Here is a 19,788-nt window from a genome sequence, read left to right as displayed (position 1 = left end):
AGGCTGCTGGGAGGGGAGGGGGGAGAATAGTTGTGTATATAAGACAAAGCCCCTAATATCAGGATAGTCCGGATAGTATCGGGACATCAGGCCAATCAACTGGTGCTTGTGGGCTGGGGCTGCCCAGATGGCGCTGCCCAGCCAGGCAGCCCGTGGGCGTGCTGGGTCTGATTGGACATGGGGGTAAAGCTGATTTATCCCAGGGTGACCGGAACCAGGCTTGGGGGGTTGCTCTGGGTTTGCCCCCGGGGTGATTGGAACAGGGTCGGGCTGGAGGGGTGTTCCAGGTTTGCCCCAGGGTGACCGGACAAGGGTTGGCTGGGGAGGGAGGGGGGTGCTCCAGGTTTGCCCTGGCTGAGTCCATGGCGTGACTCCGGCCATCCCCTGGTGAGTGTCACTGTCTCAGTGGCCTGCCCCAGTGAGAGGGATGGGGGTCTGTCTCTGCTGCTAAGGGTCACGCTCCGTCCCTGGCTGGCCGCCCCACGCCACGTGAGGGGGGCAGGGCACCCCCAGGTGGGAAGCGGCCACTCTCTGCAGCTCAGTGTGATGGGGAAGGGGGCAGCAGGGGCCGGGCGGCTCCTGTGAGCGAACTGGGGGGGGAAGCGGGACCCAGCAGCACAGTGTAAACGCCAGTCTGGCTGCGCACATGCCTTGGCTGTGGTCTTGCCCGCGCCAGCCTCCCGCCAGGCTCTCCTGCTCTGCCTTCCCTCACAATCCACACCAGCGCCCTCTCCCGGTGCCACCGCAGCGCCCCCCTCTACGCCAGCCGGGGGTCTGGCCAGCCTCGGGCTCATTCAGATTTCCCCAGCTGCCTTGGGAGCTCGTTAATCTGTCTGCGTTAACATTTGTTGGCTGCTTATGTCTATTGTCTTCTATTTTCGTCTGTGCTCGGAGCTGGCCGGATAGAGGCCTTTGCTAGCGTTCACAACAAACACAGCCCTTTCATCCCGTCCGAGGGAGTGTCACGCTTCTGGGGGAACCCTGAGGCAGAGAGGGGATTGCCGAGGGACGTCCTGCTCGCGCCCGGTGCCAATCCGGAGTCACTCTGGTTTAGTGCCGGTGTACTTCAGCTGACTTCGGTGGAGTAGCTGAGATGGGAACCTGGCCCCCGGTCCTGTCCTGATGGTGACTGTATGAACCTTGTCCCCGTCATGGGTTTTCCACTCGACCCAATAACGTGTGGGGCCAGGTCCTTAGCTGGTGTGAATCGGCCCCGCTCCAGCAGGTCCAGTGGACCTGGGCTGCTTGACGTGAGGTGAGGTGAGGTGAGGCTCCGGCCTGGTGCGATTGCTGCGCGGGGGTAGTGGATGGCTTGAGGGAGCTTGGGGTGCGCTCTGCTGACCGTCTCAGACTGAGCTCTGCTGGATGCGCCTGGCTGGGGAGAGGAGGGACTGGCACCCCTCTGCCACCTCCCCGCTCTCTCCCTGGGGAGACCAGAACAGCTGGTGCAGTCACAGCGCTCTGCTGGTTCGTGTCACCAGGGCACCGCACCGGGGAACGGCACAACCTGCCATCCCAGCGGCGTCCTTCTCCGGCCGGTTCCGCACGCGGGCACACGCTGCGGGCAGCTGGGCAGCGCCACTCGGCAAGTCGGTTTACAATCAGCGTTACGCCCAAGCTGGTGTCGGAGCCAGGCACTCGGTCACTGGATGTCATGATTTCAGGGGGATGGCTGCTGGCTCCTGCCTATAGGTCAGGACATGCCCGCGGTGCCCAGCCTGGGTGCTCCGGAGTGGCAGCAAGAAAGCAAGTGTTGGGGGGTGCTCCCACGAGTGAGACTCGAGTCCGTACGAAGGGTGGGGGCACAGGTGAGATTTGCGGCTGTCTCTCATTCTGGCAGTGTTGGTCTCCTCGCCGGCCGGGCTCAGCCCATTCAGGGCCCTACGGTTTGAGGGGAGCTGGGGACACCAGAGACGCTGTCTCCGTTTGATCCTAGTCAGAGGCAAGGCTGGGGGTGCAGCTCTGATCCCAAAAGCCAGGCAGGGGCGACTGTCCGCCTTGACTCCTCGTGTGCGCAGCAAGCCCTGCACTTGTTGCAATGGAGGGGGATTGAATTTCTCGGTCGGTTCAGAACCGTCTCTGGGGACACAACGAGTTCCTCAAACAAACGGAAGCCATTCTAGTGCTTTCCTGTCGTTCCGAACCCCCGCGGGCTCCCTGGTCCCTAGACACAGCCCACGGTTGGGTTTGCTCTGAGCATGGCCGCATGCATGCACGCATGGGTAATTCGGTGTCATTCCATGGACTTTAAATCAGTTCTCTGCTGATTTACACCAGCTCGGGATCGGGGTTTCTGCCCCCCGTGACTCCAGTGTAAACGGACTAAAGCCAGCAGCATTGCTCTGGGTTCGCGGCAGCAGGCTTCTGGCTGGGGCCAAGTCCACCTCTTGCACCCCAGCACTGCTGCATCTGTTCTGAGCCTCTGTGTGCTGGGCCCACTGGGCCAGGAGGGTTCAGGAGCTGCATGGCTGGTGGGGCCTGCCCAAATGCCCCAGCCTGTGTTACATGGGTCAGCCCAGCGGTCGCCTTGGTCCCTTCTGGCCCCAGCACCCAGGAGAACGCCACTGCGGAAGCAGGCAAGGAAGGGGCTGTTCCTCGCCATCCGATACCTTGGGGGGAGCCCCCCAGACAGAACGCTGGTGCAGGGCTGGCGGATCCGCATGGGGGCTAGCAGGGAGGGGCAGGGCGAGGGTGGGGATATTCCTGAGAGAAGTGCTAAGCTTTGGTGGGAGAGGGACTGGAGCTAGGTCTGTCGGCTCCAGCACATTCACACCCCCTGCAGAACTGGCCCTGGCTTGGCGGGCAGGTGCCAGGGACCCGCTCGGTGCCAGGCTCCTCTGGGGTCACTTGGCTGCAGCCCATGTGAGCGTACCTGGGCTCCGAGCTCGCGTGGGGCTCCAGGACTCTGCCGTGGCGCTTGGAGCAAGGGCAGCGTTTGCAGAGAGTTTTTCTTGGTTTAATTGGCATCTTCATGGGGGGAAACCTTTTCCCTTCTAGGGCCAGTAACTGGGAGAGCGTTAAAGACGGGCCATGCATAGGGAGTGCGAGGTTTGCTGGGCCACAGGGGTATTGCTGGGGGGCTGACGGGCGCAGTCCGACACATGTTTCATCCTGGCCGTGAGTGAGCCGGTGGAAGGAGCGTCCCTCCTCTGGAGAGGCGTTAAGGCTCCCTGGGCCCTGCTGGGGCTCTGGGCCTGGGTCCTTACCAGGAGCGCTGAGGAGAACGTGGGGTTTGGGGGGGATCAGGCTTAGCCCCAACCACCTGCCGCTGGAGCTCTGCAGCTGGGAGGGCGAATTGGAGTTGCCCCTTCAAAGTCCTGGGCCAGCCCCTCCCCTGGTGCAAGTCCTCGTGGCGTCAGGCCTGGTTCAGGCCCGGCTGCAGCCCCAGGCTGGTGGACCCGCAGGCAGCGAGCCCTTTGGGAAGCTCAGTGTGGTGACGTGCGCTCACTGCCCCCAGAAGCCCGGGCTCTGTGCACAGGCAGTCGGGGTTGTGTAGGTAGGACAGTGCGCGCCCCCTGCCGCAATGCGGGGCAGCAATGCGGGGCAAGGCGTCCCGCCGGCAGAAGGTGTGTTTGTATCCCCGCTCTCGGACAGGGCCGTTTCCAGGATTGCGTCCATGAGCCCCAGGGCCCGAGAGTCTCTTTAAAGGACACCCCGTACCCAGCCCCTGCTTGGTTTATCTTTGGGATCCACAGCCAGGGAAGTGCCTGGTCAGGCTGTTTGATTTGCACTGTTCACTTGCAGGGATGGCTCGTCCCTTAGGAGCCAGGGCTGGAGGGGCAGATCCCCGGCTCCGGTGCAGAGCCTGGGGGGAGTCAATGGAGGGGGCGGCCCCCCGGGTTGGGAAGCCCTTTGCCGCTGTCGGGATAGGCAAGCCCAGAATATGGTTCTAGCTTATTCTCAAGGCGCTTTGGGGCTGTCTGACCTCCTTCGTCCTGGGCCAGGCGCCCTCTTCTTGCGGTGCTGGGGGGAGAGATGGAGGGGCCCTTGGGGCCAGGGCTCTTTCCCCGGACAGCTCAGAGACAGAAGCGGCTGTGCGAATGTTCCCTGCATTGCCCAGGCTGAGGCACAGTGTTGGATCAGTCTCCTGAGCAGCGAGTTGCTTGGGGCCTCGTGTCCTGGGCTGGCACAGAAGGGCTCTCGCAAGCCGGTCGGGCTGGAGGCCCGTTGGTTTCTCGCCTGCAGCTGCAGCCACAGGGTGCCCAGGCCCGTTTCACCAGGGTGCCCCCCAGGGCTGGAGGCCCCATCCGGGCACGTTAGAGCGTGGGTTCTAGTCGCCCGGCACGTGGCACCCAGCCCAGCCTGGATCCCCCTGCCATGGGGAGGGTGCCGTGGGCGAGGTGTCGCCCAGCACCCGGGGTGGCTGACGCTGTGTTTGCAGGCGGGTGACCCTGGAGGCAGCAAGCTGGCACCAAGCATGCAGGGGGAGACGCTGCCAAGCCCACTTGGCTCCTTGTGCCACCACTTCACTGGGACTGCCCTAGACCACCCTCGGGGAGGATTGGCAGTGGGGAGCTTCGGAGGCCCCCATGGCGCCTCAGCCTGGTTGGCAGGGGCCTCTGTCCCCACCCCAGTCCCTGAGCGTCTCTTCCCCCCCCCCGCATCCCCTCCCCAATCTCTGCCCGCGTCTCCCTTTCGCTTTGAAGAGTGACATCAAATGAAGCAAAAAAAACCCCAAGCACAGAGCACTCAGTCCAGTGGAAAGTTGGCCCAACCCTGGTGCCTCCCCCAGGAATCCCGGCCATCTCCTTGCCAGGCCACTGCGGGGCATGGCATAGAACGAGTGTGTGTGTGTCTCTGTGCGTGCACGCGTGTGTCTCTGTGCGTGCACGCGCGTGTCTCTGTGCGTGCACGCGTGTGTGTCTGTGCGTGCACGCGTGTGTCTCTGCGTGCACGCGTGTGTCTCTGTGCGTGCACGCGCGTGTCTCTGTGCGTGCACGCGTGTGTGTCTGTGCATGCACGCGTGTGTCTCTGTGCGTGCACGCGTGTGTCTCTGTGCGTGCACGCGTGTGTGTCTGTGCGTGCATGCGTGTGTCTGTGCGTGCATGCGTGTGTGTCTGTGCGTGCACGCGTGTGTGTCTGTGCGTGCACGCGTGTGTCTGTGCGTGCACGCGTGTGTGTCTGTGCGTGCACGCGTGTGTCTGTGCGTGCACGCGTGTGTCTCTGTGCGTGCACGCGTGTGTCTCTGCGTGCACGCGTGTGTGTCTGTGCATGCACGCGTGTGTGTCTGTGCGTGCACGCGTGTGTCTCTGTGCGTGCACGCGTGTGTCTCTGTGCGTGCACGCGTGTGTGTCTGTGTGTGCATGCGTGTGTCTGTGCGTGCACGCGTGTGTGTCTGTGCGTGCACGCGTGTGTGTCTGTGCGTGCACGCGTGTGTCTGTGCGTGCACGCGTGTGTGTCTGTGCGTGCACGCGTGTGTCTGTGCGTGCACGCGTGTGTCTCTGTGCGTGCACGCGTGTGTCTCTGTGCGTGCACGCGTGTGTGTCTGTGCGTGCACGCGTGTGTGTCTGTGCGTGCACGCGTGCGTGTCTGTGTGTGCACGCGTGTGTCTCTGTGCGTGCACGCGTGTGTGTCTGTGCGTGCACGCGTGCATGTCTGTGTGTGCACGCGTGTGTCTCTGTGCGTACACGCGTGTGTGTTTCGTCATCCTCAGCAGGAAACAAAACAAGCAGCAAACCCAGCAGAGATTCTTGTCAGTGGATGGGGGCAGAGCAGGACGGTGGGTGCCGACGGGCCATGCCAACTGCTGGGCGTTTTGGGGTGCTGGCTGGTTCAAGGCCCCCAGAGGCGCATGGGGCTTGGGGATCAGGGCTGCATTTAGATAGGTCAACGGAGGCTGGGAAATCACAGGCGCGCCATCTGGAAGGGTTAATTTACAAACCGAGAGCTGCTGGGTTCCATTCCCTGGTTCTCGGGCTCGTTCAGCCAGCGGGAGCTTCCCGATGGGGTGACGCAGCTAACTTGTGTCCGAGTGCACGGCCATTTGATGGCCTGCAGGGGGTGCCGTCGGGAATAAGCTGGGACATTTGGGCTCACGTAGTTTGAAAGGGGATGGTTCTTGTGGAGGGCTGTGTTAGCAGGTCCCCTCCCGCCCCTCGGATCAGCTGGGATCAGCATTGTGTTTCCAGCGTCAAACCTTCCAAAATCATGAGTTGGCCCCCCACAGAAATCATGAGATTGGCTTGAAAGATCATGAGGTTTTTGGTTTTTTAAGTAACCCGCTTGGGGTCTGGTCAGTCATCCTCTGGGCTTCGAGGCTGTAGGGGTCACATTTCCTAGCTTCTCCCTGCAGCCAGGAGGTGCTGGAAACATACTGCTTTGCTAACGCGAGCCAAGATTCCCCTCGAATCCCAGGACTCCGGGAGGTGGGGCTGTACGAGAACCACCCCACGCTACGGGGCTTGTGAGAAAACCGCGAGCAAGCTGCGCTGATCTGGACTGTGCTCAGCATCGGCCCGGCCCAGCTCTCACTGAAGTGAGCGGGAAAACTCGGAGGAGCTTGGCCAACGCTGGGCGCTTTGGGCAACTCCCACCCCCCTTTTCTGCAGCAAGCCTAGGCTCTTCTGCCTTCTCCAGCTCCCTGCTGGCTGGCCTTTCGCACCGCATCTGCTGCCCAGCCGGCACCCGGCAGATGTCTGCACGCAGGAGTATTGTCGCCACCAGCAGCGCAGATCCGAGCAGGCAGCCGGCGGCCAGGGCTGCTGCTTGCATCTTGATCAGCCCAGATTTCGCCTGCATCATCCAGCAGGGCTAGAGGTAATGGCCACCCTGCTCACCAGAGCTCTGTGCTAACGCTGGGCTCTGCCAGGGCGGGCCCTCGCCAAGGGCCAGGCGGCCCTGTCCGCACCCAGTCCTTCCTTCAGAGCAAAGCAAGGGGCCGCGGAGCAGTGGGGGGCAGAAGGACCGGATAGGCTGGTGCCTCGAGGCTCGAGTCGCCCCTGGCCAGCAGCAGCCTGGCGGCTTGCCCCGGCTGGGGTCCCAAGGCCGCCCCTTGGCTGGCTGGATTGCGGGGGGAGGGGGGAGGAAGCTACTTGGACGGGCGCCAGACTCCCGCTGCATGGAGGGTGTTGGGATGGGAGGGGCAGCTGGCTCAGGCCGCCACCCCGGCGCCGTGTGATGGAAGATGGGGACCCCCCTCCGCTGACCCTCCCAAGGCACCACGTTGATTCCGGGTGCGCAGCTGAGCTCGGCTTCCCACGGCCTGGGAGGGCTGGAAGCGGCTGCTGCATTTCAGCTCCGAGCCAGCCCCGCCTGCCGGGCTGGGCTGGGGTGAGGCCGGTCATGGCCTGGAGAGGTCCCCGGCTGCACCAGGCCGTGGGCAGCAGACGCTCTTGCTCTGTAATTAGCAGCAGAGGAATCCACCCAGCGGAGGAAGAAAGTGTCCCATTGTTTCCCCTGCTGAGGCCTGGCTCTGCGGCTGCCGGGCTGGGGACTCCCTGTGCTGGGGCTTAGGTCATCATTGGAGCAAATATAGAAGGGGGGCGTCTGTCTCCTGCTGGCTTCCTCTCTCCAGACCCCCCTCTGCTGCCCCAGCTCTGCTCTGTGGAGCTCTGTCTGTCTATCTGTCTATCTAGTCTGTTTTATCCTGCCACCCATCACCATAGTATCTAGGCACCATCCACATTAAACTCCACAGTGGATCCCTTGTGAGCTCCAGGGGGGGTCTCTCTTTCTCCTCTTTTGGGACGTGATTCTGCCTGGGGAAGGCTTGTGGGTTTTGCTTTGCTCGCCGACGTTCCTTTGGCTGGTGGACGGGGTGTTGGAATTGTGGGGGGCGTTTGGGGAGAGGTGATGAAGTCGTTTGTATGTAGATTCGTGGCTGCCAAGTTTTGTGCAGCCTCGCGGGTGGCATTTTATGCCAGTTATTTGTAATGAATGGCGTTAACTGTGTCTTCATTCTAATGATTTGCCTGGTCCCCCAGACGCGGGATAGACCAGAAGGCACCTGCCCGCTCCTCCCAGTACCTGCTCTGCAGGAAGGCTCTGCGTGGGCAGGCCCTGGGTGCTCATCCATAGGGTTCAGAGTATTGGGTAGGGCTTGTCCGTACCAGAGATAGGTAGGGTGTCTCGCCCAGGGTGGGAGCCCCCTGGGATGCAGGCTTACGGCGCTGACCTCCCTGGCAAAGCTCTGTGAGAAGCCAGAGGACAAGTGTGACGAAGTGGGACTGTTCTTAATGTTTCCTCTGAATAGTGTGGGGGTGCCTCAGTTTCCCCTAGGCAGTTCTTAAGTATCTAGGAGGTGGGATAAGGATGTATGCTCATTGCAGAGCCCTAGAGGGCAGGTGTGTGCAGGGGTCTGGACACAGAGAACGGCCGACACCCTGTGTCCTGGCAAATGATGGCCTGGGCCCTTCCCCCCTGCAAGGTGAGAGCTAAAGGGTTGGAGAACAAAGGACTCAGGTGACCTCCTGGCCTGGGAAAGGAACAAAGCCCAGGGGAGGAGGGGCTGGAGGGAGTTTCAGTTTGGGGCTGGCTGGAGACATGGAGTGAAGGGCAGACGTGGTTGTCTGGCTCACTGCCCCCAGAATGGACCCAGCTGAGGGGTCCGGTTCTCTGCACCTGCAAGCTCTGTGTTAGACCATGTTCCTGTTGTCTAATAAACCTCTGTTTTCCTGGCTGGCTGAGAGTCACGTCTGACTGCGGAGTTGCGGGGCAGGACCCTCTGGCTTCCCCAGGACCCCGCCTGAGCGGACTCGCTGTGGGAAGCGCACGGAGGGGCAGAGGAGGCTGAATGCTCTGAGGTCGGACCCAGGAAGGGGGAAGCCGGGTGAGCTGTGTGTCCTGCAGACAGGCTGCTCCCAGAGAGGAGACTTCCCCAGAGTCCTGACTGGCTTCGCAGGGAGCATTTCAACAGCATCGCCCGGGGACTCCGTGACAACAAGCCCTCTGTCAGAGAAGCTGGGTGTTCTTGCCTGGGTCATGCGGCCATTCAGCTGGGTTTAGAGCTGTCTGCCGCGTCTGCACTGAGCCCTTGGTCAGCCCTGGCCCTGCAGGCTCTCGGGGTGAAGGTACAGCGCAGCCAATGAAAGTGTGTTGCCTCGTCCAGCTCCTGGTGAGCTCTGGGCTCCTGTCCTTGCAGCGGGGCAAGATCTTCTAGATCCAGCAGCTTTCAGACTCGTCACCTGCGAGCAGGGGCTCTTAGGGCCGGGCGCTGCCTCGAAGGGGGGCAGCCTGGTTCTGAGCTGGCAGCAGCTGCCCTGGGCTGTCTGATGGGGGTGCTGCGCAGAGCTACGTCGGGTTGTGGCATTCGCTTCCGTCTCTGTCCCGCTCCCTTCCCCTGCGGGTGCCTGGAATCGTGCGGTGTCCCGAAGCCTGGCAAACGCTGGTGACGTCGGGCGCTTCAGGCCGGTACCAGGACAGGTGCCTTTTGGCTTCCTTTCCATGGTCTGGGCGCCTAGGGCGCAGCACTGAGACCCCACCAACTCATTTCACGCAGGCCCCTCTGCGGCCGCCCTGCCCTTTGGGGGAAGGCCCCTCCCCAGGGCTCTCCAGGAGGATTGGAGCACAAAGCCCTCTCCCCCCTCGCTGCCGGGCCGTGCCCAGGAGCCGGGCGGGGCACAGAGCACAGAGCGCTGGCTGTTCTGAGCCGCTCTGGCTCCGCATGTGGGCCCGCACTCCAGGCTTTCATGGCCGTGCCCTGCTAAGTATGTGCTGGCACCGGGGCTGCCTGCCCCTGGCGTTTGCCAGCCCTTAGCCGCTCCACTCCGCTGCCCGCTGCGGGGGGGGGACTGAAAGGGGAGAAAAAAGCCCTCCCTCCTTTCTGCAGCGACGGGGACAGAGCGGCTGGCATGCAGACAGCAGGGCAGGGCGCCGCGCTCAGATGCCGGCCCAGGGCTTCCCACGCTCCGTCTCTCTGCCCCTTTCTCTGGGCTCCTCCTGGCAAGGGCGCTCTGCTGGCTGGCTGTGCTCGGGCATTAGCTGCAGGTTCCATCCCAGGCCCTTTATCCCTCTCTCAGGCAGCCTCTTTTGATCCCTCGCTCTCTGGGCTGGCTCCTAGCAGGGGTCAGGGTCACCTCTGCAGACCCTTGCCCTGTGGGATTTCCCTGCTAGACTCTGCGGGCTCAGCATTTGTCTGGGGCTTGGAATGGGGATGGCAAAGGCCCCACCTCTGATCAGGTCCCACCAGGCGCTGCCCAGACCCAGCCAGTCCCTGCCTCCGAGAGCTCCTGGTCTCCACAGCCAGCCCAGCCCGAGGATGGGAGACAGACGGGAACGGAGACGTGGAGAGTGAAAGTGAGCGCTCTGCAATATCACCGGAGCCCGCGGGAGCCGGTTCAGGGCCGGCTACGGGAGCTCTCGAAAGGGGAATCCTCATCGAGTGGGGTCCTAGCGGGAGGCCGCCGGGCTCCGTCCTGGGCCTGACACTTTTCAACATCTCCCCCGCGGTAAATATAAAATCCCTACTGGTAAAACGTGCGGCGGGCACACAGATTGGCGGAGCTATAAATAGTGACAAGGCCCCACAGAGCGATCGGGGTCGCTGTGTAAGCCGGGCCTGTGAAAAGCGAAGCGGGGTTTAATACAGCCATGCGGAGTTAAACCTCGTCTAGTTTATCAACGAGTAGATTGAGATGGGACTCGGTCAGTGCATGACTGCCTTCACCAGAGGAAAATCCCAGGGACCGAAGGGCACTCAGAGCTAGCAGAGAATGGCTGGACAAGAAGCAACGGCTGGAAGCAGAAGCCAGACAAATTAGAAATAAGGCACAAATGTGTAACTGGGCGGGTGACTAACTATTGGAACAGACTGCCAAGGGGCATGGCAGATTCTCCAGCTCTTGATGGCTTCGGACCCAGCTGGAGGCTTTTCTGGAGGGTGCTTTAGCCAAACCCAAGTGGTTGGGCTCAGTACAGGGGTAACTGGGTGAAATGTGAGGACCTGGGCTAGGCAGGAGGTCAGACTAGATGATCTAATGGTCCCAGCTGCGCTTCGAATCTCTGACATGCTGATGTGGTTCTGTGTGTAGCTTTCACCTTGTATCTGAGTTCTGAGGGGTTTTTTTTGCACCCACACCCACACATTGTGTTGTGCTGAAAATGGCACGTCTCCAACCGGGGCTGGGCCCACAGGGGCGGGGTTCTGGGGAAGTTTCAGTGTCTTTTGTGGTGAAGCCAAGGGCCCCTTGGCACCCAGTGACATATGCAAAAACACATGAAAAATATTTCCTGCCACACAACCCCAGCACCATCAAAGCAGTGCCAGCCTGGGCCTGCCTCGGGGACCTGAACTAGCTGTTGCAGCGAGGCAGGGCAGGCCTGTAAAGGGGCAAACCCCACCTTGGGTGCTGCCCCCTGTACCCGCTGCTGTCCGGTGAATGGGCCCGTGATCTCTTCTGCTGTGTCTGTCCCCTGGGAGCTGCGAGTGCCTTTGGCCACCACGGAGTTAACGTGAGGGTTTTTCTTTATCTTAACCTTCAGTGGAGCTCTTGCTAAGGCGGGTAACCACAGCAATACCATCCAGCAATTGTGGTTTCACTCAGTTAGGTAATCTCCGAGCTCAGCCAGGCTACATTGCTTCTGAGCTCTCTGCATAAATCCCCTGCTGAACTGGCCTGCAAGGTGATTAGGGAGCAGTGGAAGGGGATTAAGAAGAGGGTGAAAACTGCACAGACTATCCACAAAGCAAAGCGGCTTGGCTCGCTGCGTGAGAGCCGGGTGTGTTCCCATCACATCATTTACAAAACCAGGCACTCGGCAGCAGACCGAATAGCTCCAGACATCCTATGTTTTATACTGCCCAAAGAAACACCCTGTGCTTACCCACTCTACAAATGCCCATTTTGTCACAACACAATAACCTTAGCTCTGGCCTAGGGGCTGGTCCTGTTGGGTTTAAATCCCCATTTCAATACCTAACTGTTTCACTGAGCGAACTGGCGCCCGTTGCCATGTCAGCTGTCGGTGGAGCGCTTCTGGCCGAGGCCTGGTAACTGCTGTGCCTAGAGAAGCATGTTTGGACGTGTGGTTTAACAGGGAAAGCTCAGGCCAGTCTCCAGCCTTACAGGCGAATTCTTTACGCGTGGAGCCTGCGCTGGAGGCTGCAGGGGGATTTGTGTTGTGCGCATACTGTGAGGCGAGTGAGGGAAGCATGGCATCCCGGCTGACGCGCTGGGCGGTGTGGGGACATGGGCACTGCGGTGCGGCGGTAGGAATAACTGGTTTATGATTATCATCTGCACAGGTGAAGGTTTATGCCCGCAGCCACCCAGCCAGGCCTTTGCCTTTAAGCGCTGGAGGTTTTGTCTGAACTGATAAAGAGGATCTAATTTCTTTATCTGGGGTTTTTGGCTTTTCCGGGGTTTTCGTTTCTGGTCTGTGTGGGGAAACGTCCAGCGGCCAGGGCCGTCTGGGAACCTCGCTGGAGAAAGTCAGACGTTTTTGAACTTGCAAACACTTCTCACTCTGTCGCTACACGAACAGCGTGAGCTGGGCCAGCCAGCCTCTAATGGCCACTCTGCCATCTTTAACACATGGCCGCGCAAGCCTGCAGTATGTTTTTCCAGGCTTGCCATTCACCCAAATCCAAAGCTGTTTTCACTATAGTTTTCCAGGCAGTTCTCAGTCAGCCAGGGCCCTTCTCCTGCCAGATCTCCGTGTCCTGCCCCTTGCGTGGGCGGCAGAGCTGTGCAAAATGAAGATCCCACGTTTGCAGGGTTGCCAACTTTCTAATCACACAAAACCGAACCTCCTAGCCCCGTCCCCTGCCCCAGCCCTTCCCCACAGCCCTGCTCCTGCCCCGCTCCTTCTCCGAGGCCCCACCCCTTGCTCACTCCAGCCCCCTCCCTCTGTCGCTTGCTCTCCCCCACCCTCACTCACTTGCTCATTTTCACCAGGCTTGGGCAGAGGATTGGGGTGCAGGAGGGGTGAAGGCTCCAGCTGGGGGTGCAGGCTCTGGGGTGGAGGAGGGGGCTCTGGGCTGAGATAGGGGGTTGGGGCACGGGAGGGGGTGCAGGATGTGAGCTCCGGGAGGGAGTTTGGTGCAGGGTCTGGGAGGGGGCTGGGACAGGGAGTTGGGGTGTGGGAGTGGATGTGGGGTGAGGGTTCTGGGAGGGAGTTGGGTGCGGGAGGGGGCTCAGGGCTGGGGCAGGGGCTTGGGGTGCAGGGTGTGGGCTTTGGGAGGGAGTCAGGGTGCGAGAGTGAGCTCAGTGCTGGGGCAGAGGGTTGGGGTGCAGGAGGGGTTCGGGGAATGGGCTCCAGGTGGTGCTTACCTCAGGGGGCTCCCCGGAAGCAGTGACATGTCCCTTGGCTCCTAGCTGGAGGGGCGGCCGGGGGGCTCTGCGCACTGTCCGCGCCTACAGGCACTGCTCCCACAGCTCCCATTGGCCACAGTTCCCAGCCAATGGGAGCTGCGGAGCTGGCGCTCAGGGTGGGGACAGTGCGCAGAGCCCCCTTGGCCGAGCCTCCGCTAGGAGCCGGAGGGACGTGTCATCGCTTCCGGGGAGCTTCGCAGCGCCGGGTAGGGATGGCTTTCTTAGGCAGGTCAGAGCAATGAAAACCCAGGGGCTAGAGTGGAAGGTCTTGGGGCTGGGATGCCGCTCGACACTAATGTTGGAGCCGGCTTGGTGGCGCCTCCTAAAGCAGCCCCCGGTTTCCAGGCCCTCTGAATTTGCCCAGCGTCCCGCCTTTGGACAGTGGAAACATGGCGTCAAAGGCAGGTTTAATCTGTAACTGTCAAGGACGCTGGGTGCTGCCCTAGGAGAAAGAAATCCAAACATCGCTGGTTACCGCTTGTCCAAATAAATCCCACAGCAGGATGTGGAAAAATAAAACCCTGGCCTTGGCGGACAATAAACAAACAAGCCTCTAATAAACAGTGTCGAGTAAACCTCGGCCCTGAGCTGAGCCCCCGGGGCCCCTTGCTGCGCTCCAGGGTGGCAGCAGCCCAGCACTGCCATGCCAGGGGGCCAACGGGCACAGGCAGAGCCAGCCGCGTGATTTTCTGCAGGAGACTCTGGCCTGATCAAGCCTCCAGCGCGGAGCCGGGGACTGGTGTGCCTGGAGGGATCCTGGCTGCGAGAGCCATTAGCACGGTGCTGGACCTGGGTTCAGAGGCCGTTCTCACCGCGTCCCTGCGAGCTCCCCAGGGTGTAACTCGAAACCAGGCGTGTTTGGGGCCGACATCCTGCTCCGGTGGCGCTGGGGTAAATCCAGGGGCACTCAGGCCAGGCCTGGGGGGAGGGATAGCTCAGTGGTTTGAGCATTGGACTGCTAAACCCCGGGTTGTGAGTTCAATCCCTGAGGGGGCCATTTGGGATATGGGGCAAAAATTGGGGATTGGTCCTGCTTTGAGCAGGGGGTTGGACTAGATACCTCCTGAGGTCCCTTCCAACCCTGTGATTCTGCGTGGCTCCAGGTTGTGGCAGATGTCAGGCCGAGGGCTGTACTTATGCTGACCTGTATGGGGTGGTCACTCGCAGATTCCCGGCCATTTGGGTACTTCTGGGAATCACCTGGGCCTGCCCTTGCCAGCGTGACCGACCACCCACCAGCACGGTGCAGGCAAGGTCCCACCAGTGGGGGTGGAGAGGGGCGCTCTTTAAAAGGCATGTAGTGTTGCTCTGGATTTACACCAGCGTTAAGTAAATCTGAATCTCCCACCACCACCCTCCCTGGCCTCTTTGAGACGGCAAGTGTCAGACCCACCAGCCAATGGCTTCGTGGATTTCATGTGGGTCCTGAGTCATGTTTCGGTGCCCGGTGCCTGGATCCTGGCTTGCCTGCTGCCATCCATTGCCCTGTGCACTGAGCCCAGGAATCTGTGTGTAAACAAACACTCCTGACCTTGGTATGGGAGCTGCCTGTTGCTTTTTCCATGTCAAACTCTTTCAGACATCTCGGTGCTCTGCCCTGCGCCCAGCTGGAGCCGGCCAAAGGGAGCACGACCTCGCTGCTTGCTCCCTGCTCCGGGCGGGGACCAGAACCAGTCGGAAGTTTTCCCACACCACGGGTTTCCCGCGGCGAGCGTTGATCTGACAGCATTGAAATGTTCCCCAAGAGCGTATCGATTTTGGAGCATTTCGAAGGGAAATGATCAACACACTTTGTGTTTGTCTGCGGTCTATGATTCTCGCAGAAGGCAGTGAGGACATGAACGTACAGTGGCCGTTCGGTCGCGTGGATGTGCTTGGACAAGGCTAGTGTTTCTGAATTGGATTGTGTTTGGAAATGTCCCCGTTTCGTTCCGAGTTGGGCCGAAAGGTGGGAATTTCCTGTGGGCTGGAACTCTTGCGTTGCGCCCAGCTGTAGTGTGAGGCTCTCTGTGTTGCGGGGGGATCCCGCCGAATGCTGGGAGTCACTTCCCCACTCGTGCCTCAGTTTCTCTTCCCACCTTGTGGCTGTTCGGACTGTTACGTGTGTGTACAGCAGCTAGCACACGGGGAGGCTGATTTCGCTCAGAGCTGCTCCTGTGTACAAATGCTGTCATTGCACGCAGGAGGTGTGTGAGTGTCGTGAAATGACCCTGACTGTCTAATTATAACGCTCATTCCTTGTACTGCACTCGCAGTCATAGGCCCCCATGGGGCGTGAAGCCAGGTGCTGTACAAACACACAATACACACAAGCCAGGCGCCCTACGAACACACAGCCATGCTCCCCCCTTCCCCCACAGCTCAAAACTGAAACAGACGAGCCAGGCAAGAACAGATGCCAGAGAAACAAAACCGCACTAGTGCAAAACACGCCAGTCACATCTTTTTATAATTCCCCCTCCCCTCCCCCCCCCGGCTGCCCCCGCCAACCTGCTGTGTCAGGACTGCAGAGCAAGGTCCTAGCGGGACTGCGTCCTCCAGTCCTGTTTGCATGTTGCTGCCTTTCGGTGGCCCCAGTCCGGATCCTGCACCGAGGGAGGAGTTTGGGCTGATCGGTGCCTCTGGCCGCGATTGCAGGGGGCGTATTAACACTGAGAACTCCAGGCCTGTCTGCCTGGCACAGGATGGGTGCCTGGATCAAGAGACACAACTTGTAAGAACAAACCGTTCTAGATACTGGTCTGTGCACAGCGCCTGGCACCCTGGGGTCCCGGTCCGTGGCTGGTGGTCCAGGGCAGGACCGTGCCACCGATAATAAACTACAAACCCCAGAACTGAAGTGTCACTGCACTCCCCTCTTGCCCGAAAAGATCCCCCCGTCCTGTACGCGCTTCAGGGAACGCCCTCTCCCTCCCCGGATCGCAGACACTTCTGTGTAACGGCCTGGCCAAAGGGTTAATGGCAGCCGGGGCTCCTGGCGCACGGATCCTGTTTCCCCGTAAGCGCTGTGGCATGGCCTATGCACAGTCAGCTGTGTCTCCTGCACTCAGCCGGCACACCAATTCCCTCGGCTCCCGGCCTGAGTCACGGGCCCTGCGCCGCTTGCATTGTTCACGGCCCGGGAGTTACAGCCAGCCAGGGCAGCCGGCCAAGTTCCAGAGAGAGACTTTAATTCAGTGCAGCTTTTGCCAACCCTGGGCAGCCTCCAGCTCCTCCCTCCCGGTGACCGACCTTTGCCCCTTGCACACCCCGGAGCGGCCTGGCAGGGAACTCGCAGCCCGCCGGATTGCCCCCGGCGCCAGCTCTGACCATAAACAGACTTTCTCGCCGTACCGGAGCACAGTGTGTCCCAGGAGCCCTCTCCTCCCTCCCCTGAGCTGATCGGCGCAGGGGCAATATTTGTATTTTATGGAGCTGAAAGCCAGGCCTGGGTGCTGCACAGAAACAGAGCGAGAAAGTCCCTGCTCAGCTCCCGGTCTAAACAGACGTGACAGAGACAGGGCGGGAGGGCAATCAGAGGCCCGGGGGCGGGGACAGGTCTGAGGTATGGAGCCCAAGTCTCCTGACACCCAGGCCAGTGCTCTGCCCACTAGGCATCCTTCCGAGCCAGCTCCCGTGCGGGGGGCTCGTTGTCTGCCTGGAGCCTCTCCATGAGCCCCGCCCGCCCCACGGGGGGAGAGGCAGCCAGGCTCGCGGTGGGAAGCGGGGACATCTCGCCTGGCTTGGATTAACTCACGTGACAACATATTCCCAACACACATGTTCCGTGTGTGGTGAACAGGGATGCATTTGGGCTGCTCTCCACGCGTGGCAGATGGGGGCTGGGCCAGGAAAGACACTTGAGCTGCCAATTGCTGCATGGCTCCTTGCTCCCCTTCTGCCCGTGCCCGGGTGGCAAGGAGAGCCAGAAACCCACACAGAGCCATACAGGGCCAGAGCCGAGCCAGGGTCTCTTTCGAGCCCTCCGCCGCCTGGGGCTCCAACCACTTCCCCTCGGCAGCCTCGCGTGGGTCAGGCAGGGCCCAGCCGGCTGCGGATGGCTAGCCTCTGGATCGCGGTGCCCTCAGAGACACTGGCCCGTTAGTGCGGTAGGGGGTCAGTGCGCCCAGAGAGTCAAAAGGGGTAACGTGACCCTGAAACTGTCCGGGATCAAACCATGTCAGACATGGCCCAGGGCTTGGAAAACCCAGCTCGGCCTGCTGAGCGCCCTGGCAAACGCCCCGAAACAGCTGCTTACCCCGGCAAGGCTCCAGCCGCGGCCCACGAGCTGCCAGTGGCTCTTTAGTGTGTGTCCTGCGGCTCTTTGCAGCACGTGATGTTAAAACACTGGGCGATTTCATTATTAACCGAGCTAAGCTATGAGCCGATCAGGAAGCTGGTACTATGTTATTAGCCAGTTAAGTTATTAGCTTCCTTACGTGCAGTGAGAATAATCTCCCTTTTCCCCACCTCGCGGTGGGACTCTGAATCTATAGCACTGGGGTAAATGAAACAGTGAACTCACGCTAGGCTGGCTTTGGGGAATGCTGATCACTAATTTGGCTCCTGAACCCCTGAGGTCTGAGAGGCGCTGTTTGAACCTTTTCCCAGAGAGAGGGAAAAGAAGGAAAAGCAGGGACAGCATCTGAATTGTAAAGGATTGAGTCCGGCTTTCATTCTGACAGCCGCCTTGTTCCCTTTCCCTCTAGCTGGAGGGCATGTAGCAGGAAAGCCCCTGGTCTGGCCGGCTCTTGGCTGGTATCTGACGGTGCTAGCTGCCCTTCTGGGCAATGGAGAAGTTAGTTGAGATGGGCTGGATCCCGTTTTCTGGACCCAGACACAAACACCCAAAAGGGGAGAGAAAAGAACAGCCCAGAGAGAGCCTGCAGCGTCCTTCTCTGGCCTTGTGACCCCACGGCTGGACACGGGCCCAGCGCACGGTCTGACCAGCCACACCGAGACCCGGCAACTCGTACCGGCACAGGCTGCCTAGGGCCTGGCCTTCGGCGGCCTCTCTGCCCACCGGCTCACCGACACAGCCGTGGCCAGCTAAGCCAGACACTCGTTAGCACAAGGCAGACGAGGGATCGGAGCAAGACGTGAGGGGGGGGAATGGACACACAAGGAGAGGGCGCACTTCGGATTTAGCCGGAATTGGAGATGGCGCTGGGTCCCTTGCTCTGGCCCGCTCCGGTCACAACTAGGGCGAAGAAGGGGCCTGGTCCCTGAGACAGCTGGGGTGGGAGCCAGGATGGTGAACCTCGCTCCTACCCCTTCTCTCGTCTTTCAGCCGGCTCCGCCCATCTCTTTTCGAGGACCCCGAGGGGCGGGGGGGGTGCCGTTAGTTTGGTGCCCATTAGGCCTGGTTCCCAATGCACCAGGTTTGGGTCTTCGGTTTCTGGGCTCGGGATCCTAGCACCGGCCTGGCGTTGTGGCCGTGGCCTTTGTGGTCGGAGTCACGTCTCCTTGCCCGGCCGCGTGAACTAGACCCTCTTCCCCGGGCCAGGTGCACCCTCCAGCCCCCGGCCCGTGGGGCCGCTTTGGTCTCATGGGGTCTCCGCTGATGGCCTGAGCACGTGCCCCCTGCGTCTGCCCCGATGTGCCTGTCCCGGGGTTTGGCCCTGGCGTGCAGGTGGCATCGGGGGAATTCTTCCCGGGGCAAGGGGCAGCGGTACAGGATGTGTGCTGCAGGGGGGGGCTTGTCCCGGCCCCCTGCGGGGGGGTTCACCCAGGAGACTGGGGGGAGAGGCGACCGGCCGTGGAGGAGGCAGCTGGGTGCTCTGTCCCTTGGGGCAGGGAGCCATGAGCTCTGACTTGGGGAGCTGGGCCAGACTAACCCCAGGCTGGGGGCGTTTCCATGGCTGGGCCCCTATTGTCTATATTGCCCACAGCAGCTGGACACTCAGGCCTGGAGCCTCAGAGGGGTTTAGGCTCCGAACTGTCCCTGAAGCCCAAGGGAGTTAGGAGCTGGGCGGCACCTCCTTGTCCTCAGACACAATGCCAAGAAGGCCCATGCTGGGTGGCTTGTCCCCTGGAGCTGAGCTGACCCAGATGGCTCAGTCCCCTCCCCAGGGGGACAGGGGGCCTCCCCGAGCCCTGTTCCCCCCCCCCAGTGCTCCGCAGAGATACTGTGTCCTGAAAGAGGGGCTGGCAGGGGGCCGGGCCGCGAGCCGAGTGGCTCCATGGCACATGGGTGGCATTGGCCAGAGCCACGGTGGGGGTCTGTGGCATGCCGCGCTCCTGGCTGGGGGTGCAGCACAGGGGCACGGGAGGAAGCCACGCAGCAGGGACGGCCGTGGCGTCTGTGCCCGGGCTGCTCTGGGCCCAGATACAGCACGTCTCTGCAGGGCTCTCCCACTGCGGCGCCCGGCTGGCCGCGTTCCCCGTGCTCGGCTGGGCAGGGAGGGGCGGGTGGCCAGGGCTCTGCGTGGCTCGGTCCATCCCCCACCTGCGGGAGCCGGAGGCCCCGCTCGCTCTGTCCCTCCATCGCGGCTCTGTAGGGAACCGGGGCCCCTCGCACCGGCCCCTTCCCTGGAGCGAGCCGCGGGCTGGTGACGGG

The 19,788-nt window shown here is 61.4% G+C and overlaps 1 protein-coding gene across 4 annotated transcripts in view; it reads left to right on the top strand.

Moving 5' to 3' along the window:
• IL11RA (interleukin 11 receptor subunit alpha) overlaps positions 1-19,788 on the top strand; it is a 68,328-nt gene that overhangs the window by 33,162 nt on the left and 15,378 nt on the right. Inside the window, exon 1 of one of the 4 annotated variants that reach the window (XM_077818083.1) lies at positions 11,326-11,388. The exons of the other annotated variants lie outside the window; for them this stretch is intronic. The gene's annotated coding sequence lies outside the window, so the exon portion shown is untranslated. Of the gene's footprint in view, positions 1-11,325; positions 11,389-19,788 lie in introns of those variants that run through there. 4 annotated transcript variants of the gene reach the window in all.

Source organism: Eretmochelys imbricata, chromosome 5 (assembly GCF_965152235.1).
Source record: "Eretmochelys imbricata isolate rEreImb1 chromosome 5, rEreImb1.hap1, whole genome shotgun sequence".
Taxonomy (NCBI): Eukaryota; Metazoa; Chordata; order Testudines; family Cheloniidae; genus Eretmochelys; species Eretmochelys imbricata.
This window is presented reverse-complemented; position numbering and strand designations above follow the sequence as displayed.